This window comes from Curcuma longa, chromosome 12, assembly GCF_044706935.1.
Source record: "Curcuma longa cultivar G26 ecotype Majalengka, Jawa Barat chromosome 12, ITB_CL_G26_1.1, whole genome shotgun sequence".
Classification (NCBI taxonomy): domain Eukaryota; kingdom Viridiplantae; phylum Streptophyta; class Magnoliopsida; order Zingiberales; family Zingiberaceae; genus Curcuma; species Curcuma longa.
The window spans coordinates 7,365,950-7,373,457 of NC_133872.1; the positions used below are offsets into that span (position 1 = coordinate 7,365,950).

The window sequence follows — 7,508 nt, forward strand, 5'->3', positions numbered from 1 at the left end:
ATCTTTGTTTATTGTGCAAGGTATCTATATTTGATTAACCTTGAGTTAGATTCAGGTTTAACCGTCAATTGATTAAATATTTATTTCAAAAATTGATCTCCAAGCGGTGGCGAGGCACAGAGGCCTTCTTGGTTATCGGAGCAACGACCACTTTCTAAGACAAGATCAATTCAAGAAATTGAATATTTAACCAACTTATTGATAAATCTTGGTCTAACTAGTCTAGGATGTGGCGAGGTAGCTTCGGTCAGTTTGGTTCGACTAAGTGAGTCAAGTCAGGTACTATAAAATATCAGAACTTCTAGGGATTTATTTGTAAAATATGGCGCTGGAGCCTGGGGATCGTCGGCGACAAGAGTTTGGTTGGTTGAGGTTGGATGCTCGTCGGTGAAGGCTCGGATCGGTGGTGGCAGCGGCATCTTAGCGGCGACGATCCGAAGAGGAAAATGGCCAATCGGTAAGAATCGGAGCTTAATCTCGATTTGCTTTTGGTTCCTAAATTTAGATCTAGGGTGGTGGAAGACGAAGCCGAGCCGAGTGGTAAGGGGAACTTTAGTTTTTGGTTTTTCTTGAGTTGGATCTTAGTAGATGGTGGTGAATCTCATTAGGTTTGATGATCAATCCTTCCTCCTTGGTCAAGTCTTGCAGTGTTGGCCGTAAGTGAAGAAACCGATCGGTGGGATTGCTTGGTTTCGGCTGTTGAAGAAGAGGGGTTGGGACGGATGCTCAGATCTGAGTTTCGGCAAAGATTCTGATCGGAATTGAGGTAAGGATTGTGGTTGTGATCGGTTAATTGATTAGATCATGTGGATAGTTGAGTTTTCTTAGAGTTTTTAATTAATTGTTCATTTCCATAGCTGGTGTTAGTGATTTGATCAGAACAGAGATCAATTCTATTAGATCTGCAAGGAAAGAAGAGGAAGAATTTAAGTTGAATTAGGGCAAGGAGATTTAAGGCATTCAAATTGATCGGAGGTAAACCTTTGAACCGAGGCTTATAGGATTCTTGCTCTATTATGATTGGTTTGGTTGGGTTAATACCTATTAAATCTAACGTGGGTTAACTTAGGGTTGATTAAATAGGGAATTAATTATATTAATAATGATTAATTAATTAGTTAATCCCTGTTAGTATCAACCTAAAGATTGGATTAGTCTAACCTAAGGTTGGTTGATTAGCATAGGTTTGATTAAACATGATTTTAGTTGTATTGATCGATTCGATTAATACAATTAATTGATTGATTAGTTAAACCATGTTAATATCAACCTAAAGGTTAGATTAATTTAACCCGAGTTAGGTTAACGAGATTGAGTTAAACTAACCCTTAAAATATAACTTAGGGTTTGTTTGATACATTCTGGTATTTAGGATGTGATATTGTGTTTGCAGGTCCTTGATTGATTTTGGGACTTCGATATTATACGGGAGTATATTTTCTGGAGGTTCTTATTCGATCTACGGTTACAGGTGGATAGTCTACTGTATTTAGTCAATACAGTTCTCTTCCTATTTACAGTGCATGCTTCCTTTCATTTCTAGTGATTAGGTTACTTATCATGCTCTTATACTTGTTATAGATTAGATGCTTTCGATACTCATGTTTATCACATGCTTGATCGTATTTCTTTGACCTTATTATCAGTTCTGTTTATACCTCTGATGCTTGAGATCATTGTTATCCATGTTTATGATTACTGTCTCTATTTCAGTTATGTTATCATCATGTTGATACCTGTGATCAGTAGGACTTTTCATTAGTACCTACACATGTTAATTAACACGGTGTTAATTAACATGGTAGAGGATGATTATTCTGACTTGATCATGTCATCATTACGCATGAGCTTGATTGTAAATCCCAAAGATGTGGGTGTATCTTGCCGGTAGTTGGCCTATAGTGATATAGGTGGTTATTACCCTTCCATCATGGTGATGGGGACTGTATGGCCTGTACGCAGTCCGGCTGTATGGCCTGTACGCAGCCGAGTCAGTGGCTTGATCTCGACACCGCGATGGGGTGGTACTCAGTCTGGCTATATGGCCTGTACGTAGCCCGGCTGTATGGCCTGTACGCAGCCGAGAGTGATTCTCTGGACGAGTATTGAGGACAGCACTGGCCATAGGTATTGTACGTAGCTCTTGACGGGGCTACCTACTGAGGGTGCTACCAGGACTACTTTATTGTAGTGCTGGATTCATAGACCCGCTATTGTCTTACACCTCCGACTCATTAGACATGAGGCGCTGGAGCCAGTGTAGACTGATGCATTACATGCACATGTTTGCATGATGAGATTTATATACATGCATTGGACCGTATGTGTGTGCATTACATTATGAAGTGATTGTGTACTTGTATTGATACTTGGTTGACACATTGCATAATATGATCATGCATATGGATTACTATGTGTACCTGAGATATGACATTGCTTATATGATACCTGTAGGAGTTACGATACCTTACATTGTTCTCCTGTTACTTACCGTTATGCTTCTTTCATATCTGCTCTATTATGATTTACCTTATTGAGCATGCATTTCTTTCTGATTATCCACTGAGTATATTTGTACTCACCATTTTGGACTCTGGGATTTTTCTGTCTTCCCAGATATCAGGTAGGAGTCTACAGCTGATGCCGAGGAGATTCTGCCAGACATGCTATCTCACAGCTATTTGTGATTTTTTGTATTTGTGGACTTGTGTTGCTTATATGTGTCTGTGTGGTGATTGTTGATTTGCTTACTTACAGTTCGAGTTTATACATCGTATTGCTACTTTGGACTTTATTGCTTGCTTTCATCGTATATGTGATTACGGATTTTATTCTCTGTTCGAGACTTTAGTATATTGTGTTTCCGCTGCTTATTATCTCTTTTGCGAAGAATTGACGAGTTTTATTCGTTAATACTTTTACGGATGCATTTCATATATAGTAGGATGTGTTGAGTGGCCGTGTGGGTCACATTTACTTTTATTTTACTTGTATAAATCCATAGCCTGTTATGGATTGGCCGTGTGGGCCTTATATATGTGTATGTATCCAGGGAATTGTCATAGATACAGGGGAGATGCTGCCGAAATTTTTCGGACGGCCGTCTCCCGGGTCGTGAAGTCCAGTCGACTGATTTAAGCTTCCAGTCGAGTCCCCAAACCCTCTGTTTGCCTCCAGTCGAGTCCTCTTAAAATCCAGTCGACTGATCTCCCTCGGCTCCTCCACCATCTCCGTGCCAGTCAACTGATACTCTGACACAGTCGACTGGCTTTTCTGATATCTGAATTTTCTGAAACCAGAACCCTCTATTAGCATACCTTTCCACCTTTGATCCTTCCAAGCACCCCATGCACACATCTACAATCACCCCAACTTCCTTAATCTGCATTCTCAGCTTCCACCACTCCACCGAGCGTCGCTCCTAACCCGGCTTTGAGGAACATCGTATATATGGCACTCCCAATCTATCCAATTTGCAAATCCCAAATAGCTCTCTATCAATAGAATTTTCGTCTAGAAGTCTATCTCCCTCCACATCAAATGCCTTGTTTGCTAGATAATCCGCCGCCATATTCGCCTCTCTATAAGTGTGGGAAACCTTCACATGAAATCGTTGAACCGCCTCCTGAATCCTGAGAACCAAAAATCGATGTTCCCAACTACACGAGGATGCCTCAATAATCTGGATTGCCGCCAACGAATCCGACTCTAGCCATACCGGAAAGAGGTTGTGTGCTATGCACAATTCGAGGCCTTTCCACATCGCTACTAGTTCTGCCATAATGTTGGATCCCTCTTCCATAACCCCATGCTTCGCCGCAACCACCTGGCCATCATGATCCCTAATGATAACCCATATGAAGTCTTGCCTGGATTTCCTTTTGAGCATCCATCTGAGTTAAGTTTATAAGTGCCCACCTCTGGTTTCTGCCACTTAACTACTGATATTTTGGTCACCACCTTCCTCTGCACTTTTATCCCAAAAGCCAAAGCTTCCGCCGAATATCCCTTCCAATGCAAACTCTTTATTAGACCTGCTGCCATGCCACTAATCACATATTGCCAAATTGCTCCAATTATTTTTTGTGCCACCCCCGTGATATCACGGTGTTTTGCATCATTACGTGCCACCCATAAGAACCAGAGGATCAAAAATGGAATCGCCTCTCTGACATGTCCTTGCTTCCTCCACCGATCTCCCACCCTCCACTTTTCCATATTGCTAAAATCACTAACCCGAAATAGCTGCGCAAAATACATCCATACCTCCATAGCTACTTGGCACCGCCAAAAGAGATGCTCCCATGACTCCTCCTCTTTGCAGTGTTGACACTTGGAGGCCAAACTAACTCCCCGTTGCTGTAGAATAGAGTCCACTGGTAATCTTCTCAGCATGAATCGCCATCCAAAAATTGCAATTTTAGGCACCAATATTTTACTCCATAATACCGGCCCCCTGCTCCACTCCTGACTACGATCACGAACGCAATTCCACGCCGACTTCATAGAAAAAACCCCCTTGGGTGTTGGCTTCCAAATCATCGTCGGCCTTCCTCCCCCTTGTAGTGGGTATCCAGCCACCTCCTCAGCCCTTGCTGCCGGCAGCACCTCCTTCAGCCGGTCCTCCCTCCAACCTTCCCTATCCCGAAAATCCAAGACAGTAGCTTCCCTGTTTCCTACAATGTCGCAAGATCTGAATAAAGGTCCACTGTCGGGCCATCCATCATACCAAAAGCTCAGCCGTCCATCACCAATTTTCCAACCTACTTGGTTTTCCGCCAGATCTCGCATCTTCACCATTCTTTTCCAACCCGGAGAAGCATTCCCTTTTAGAGGCACCACCACTGGAGAAGTTGCTCCACAATATTGCTTCCCAAGGTATCTCGCCCATAAAGTGTTCTGCTCCCGAAACCTGTACCATAACTTCAAAGACATCGCTGTTGACACCTCCATTAGCCTTCGTACGCCTAAGCCACCTTCAAGTTTCGGCTTGCATATGTTGTACCAAGAAACCCAATGTGCTTTCCCTTTCGTCGCCATAGAACCCCAGAAAAAATTCGCACATATCATTTCAAGTTGGTGTAGCACGGATTTTGGTGGCTGTAACACCTGCAACAAATATATAGGAAGGGAACTTAACACACTTTGTATCAAGATTAATCTACCTCCATGCGAGAGTCGTGCTATGTTCCACCCCAAAAGCTTTTTCCTTGCCTTCTCCAATAAAGGTTGAAAGTAAATAGCCTTCTTATTCCCTGAGAAAATAGGAACACCCAGATACAGAATCGGTCCCTCCCCTCTTCTAAACCCAGTCACCATCGATATTTGCAATTTCCTCACCTCAGAAATCCGATTTGCAGGGTAGAAAGAGCTTTTTGCAATATTAATCAATTGTCCCGAGCACAACATGTAGGAATTCAAGAAGTCCATAATTCTTTTCACACAATTACTAGAGCCATTCATGAAAACCATAACATCATCCGCATATGCTAAGTGAGATATTTTAAAATCACACCCAGTAGCATAAAACATCTGCGGGTATTTACTGAACAAACCTTCCAGACCTCTGGAGAAAAATTCTGCTGCAATAATAAACAGAAGAGGAGAAATAGGATCCCCTTGTCGAAGCCCTCTTTTTGAATGAAAAAAACCTGATAATTGTCCATTAACCCGCACCGAAAACCAACAATCAGCTATGCATCTTCTCATCATATCAATCACTGTATCTGAAAATCCAAAGGCCCCCATAATCTGGAATAGAAAATCCCACTGGATTCTATCGTATGCCTTGGCCATATCCAGCTTCAGTATTAAATTGCCTCCTCGAACATGATAGTTCAACTTGTGATGTAACTCCTGGGCCATTAAAATGTTATCTGATATTAGCCTTCCTGCCACAAATCCACTCTGCATAGGGGAGATAATTTTATTCAAAATCCTATTCAACCTGTTAGCCATCAATTTGGAGATAATCTTGTTCGATACATTGCATAGACTGATAGGCCTAAAATCTTGCCATCTTTGGGCATTCTCAATTTTGGGGATGAGGACAATTGTGGTAGCCGCCATACCCCGTGGAAGAGAACCCCCCTGAAAAAAATCCAAAATTGCCTCAAATACATCCAATTTAATGAACTCCCAACATGCCACATAGAATGCTACTGAGAATCCATCTGGTCCTGCAGCACTGTCCTCACACATCTCCCAAACCACCTGCTTGACCTCCTCCATAGTAGGCATGGCTGCTAAAGCTATATTCTCCTCCTCACAAATCAAACGGGGAATGTATTCCATGCTTGCTGTATTTAATTCCATCTCTTCTGATAGTAACTTCTCAAAGAACATCGCGCCTGATGCTTTTATTAACTCCAACTTTTCTATACAAACCCCCTCCTCTCAAATTCCAAAAATTCTCCCCGTCAGTCTCCTTTTCTGCACCAGATGATGAAAGAATTTTGTATTCCTGTCACCCTCTCCCATCCACCTGATTGCTGCTTTTTGCTTCCAAAATTCCTCCTCCATGTGTAATGTTTTTTGCAGGGATGCTTGAGACTTAGCCATTTGTATTTTGTTTTCCACTGATGGGTCCGCATCAAAGTTCCTTTCAGCACTAGCAAATTCATCCTCCGCCACCTGAACCTTCTTATGAATGTTGCCAAAGACCTCTGCATTCCACCACTTTAAGTGATTTTTCAATCTCTTTAATTTAACCTGTAATTTTTGCATTCCAAAAGCATGACAGGGGAGCATCCAGTTCAATCGAGCAGTTTGAAGAAATCCGTCATGTTTTATCCACATCTTTTGAAACCGAAAAGAAGACTTATAAAGCAAAAAGGATGGAAAAGATACCAATAGCGGACAATGATCAGATGTAGCTCTGCTCAAATGTTCCACTTTAACTGCCAAAATCCTTAGCACTCCAAGATGCAGACATCAAGACCCTATCCAGTCTTTTCCACACTCTATTGTTGGTCCATGTGTAAGCATCCCCCACAAACCCAGCATCCAAAAGTCCAGCCATCATTATGAAATTATTGAAGTCTCTGACCGCTCCTGGCTTTGACACTACTCCTACAGAGTGTTCATTAGGTCCTGTGATCACATTGAAGTCTCCCCCTATCATCCACAACTCCTCCGTAGCCGGTCTATCCTCCAATAATTTTTCCCACAATTCTTTTCTTCCACTGCTATCACATGATGCATACACCACTGTAACAAACAGGCCCTCAGGAAAAAGATTAGACATCAACTTCACATGCAAAAACTGATCATGATCAATAAGCACTGAGTATTCAATATTCTGATCACATAAAAATCATATCTTTCCAGAGCAGTTTGATATAGCATAATCAAAACCCAATCTTCTAGTCATGAAATTCCCATCAAGAGCGATAAAAGGTTCTAGAATTCCCAAAAAACTTATTCTATGGATCTTTTTCAAGTAATGCAATCTTCTAATAGTAGCATTATTCCCTATTCCCCTAACATTCCATATGAGACCAGACATT

At 41.8% G+C, this 7,508-nt stretch overlaps 1 pseudogene; it reads right to left on the reverse strand.

Annotated features, from left to right (window-relative positions):
- Positions 1 to 3,421: 3,421 nt before the first annotated feature.
- On the reverse strand, positions 3,422 to 7,246 carry LOC141842825 (uncharacterized; annotated as a pseudogene).
- Between the last annotated feature and the right edge of the window lie 262 nt (positions 7,247 to 7,508).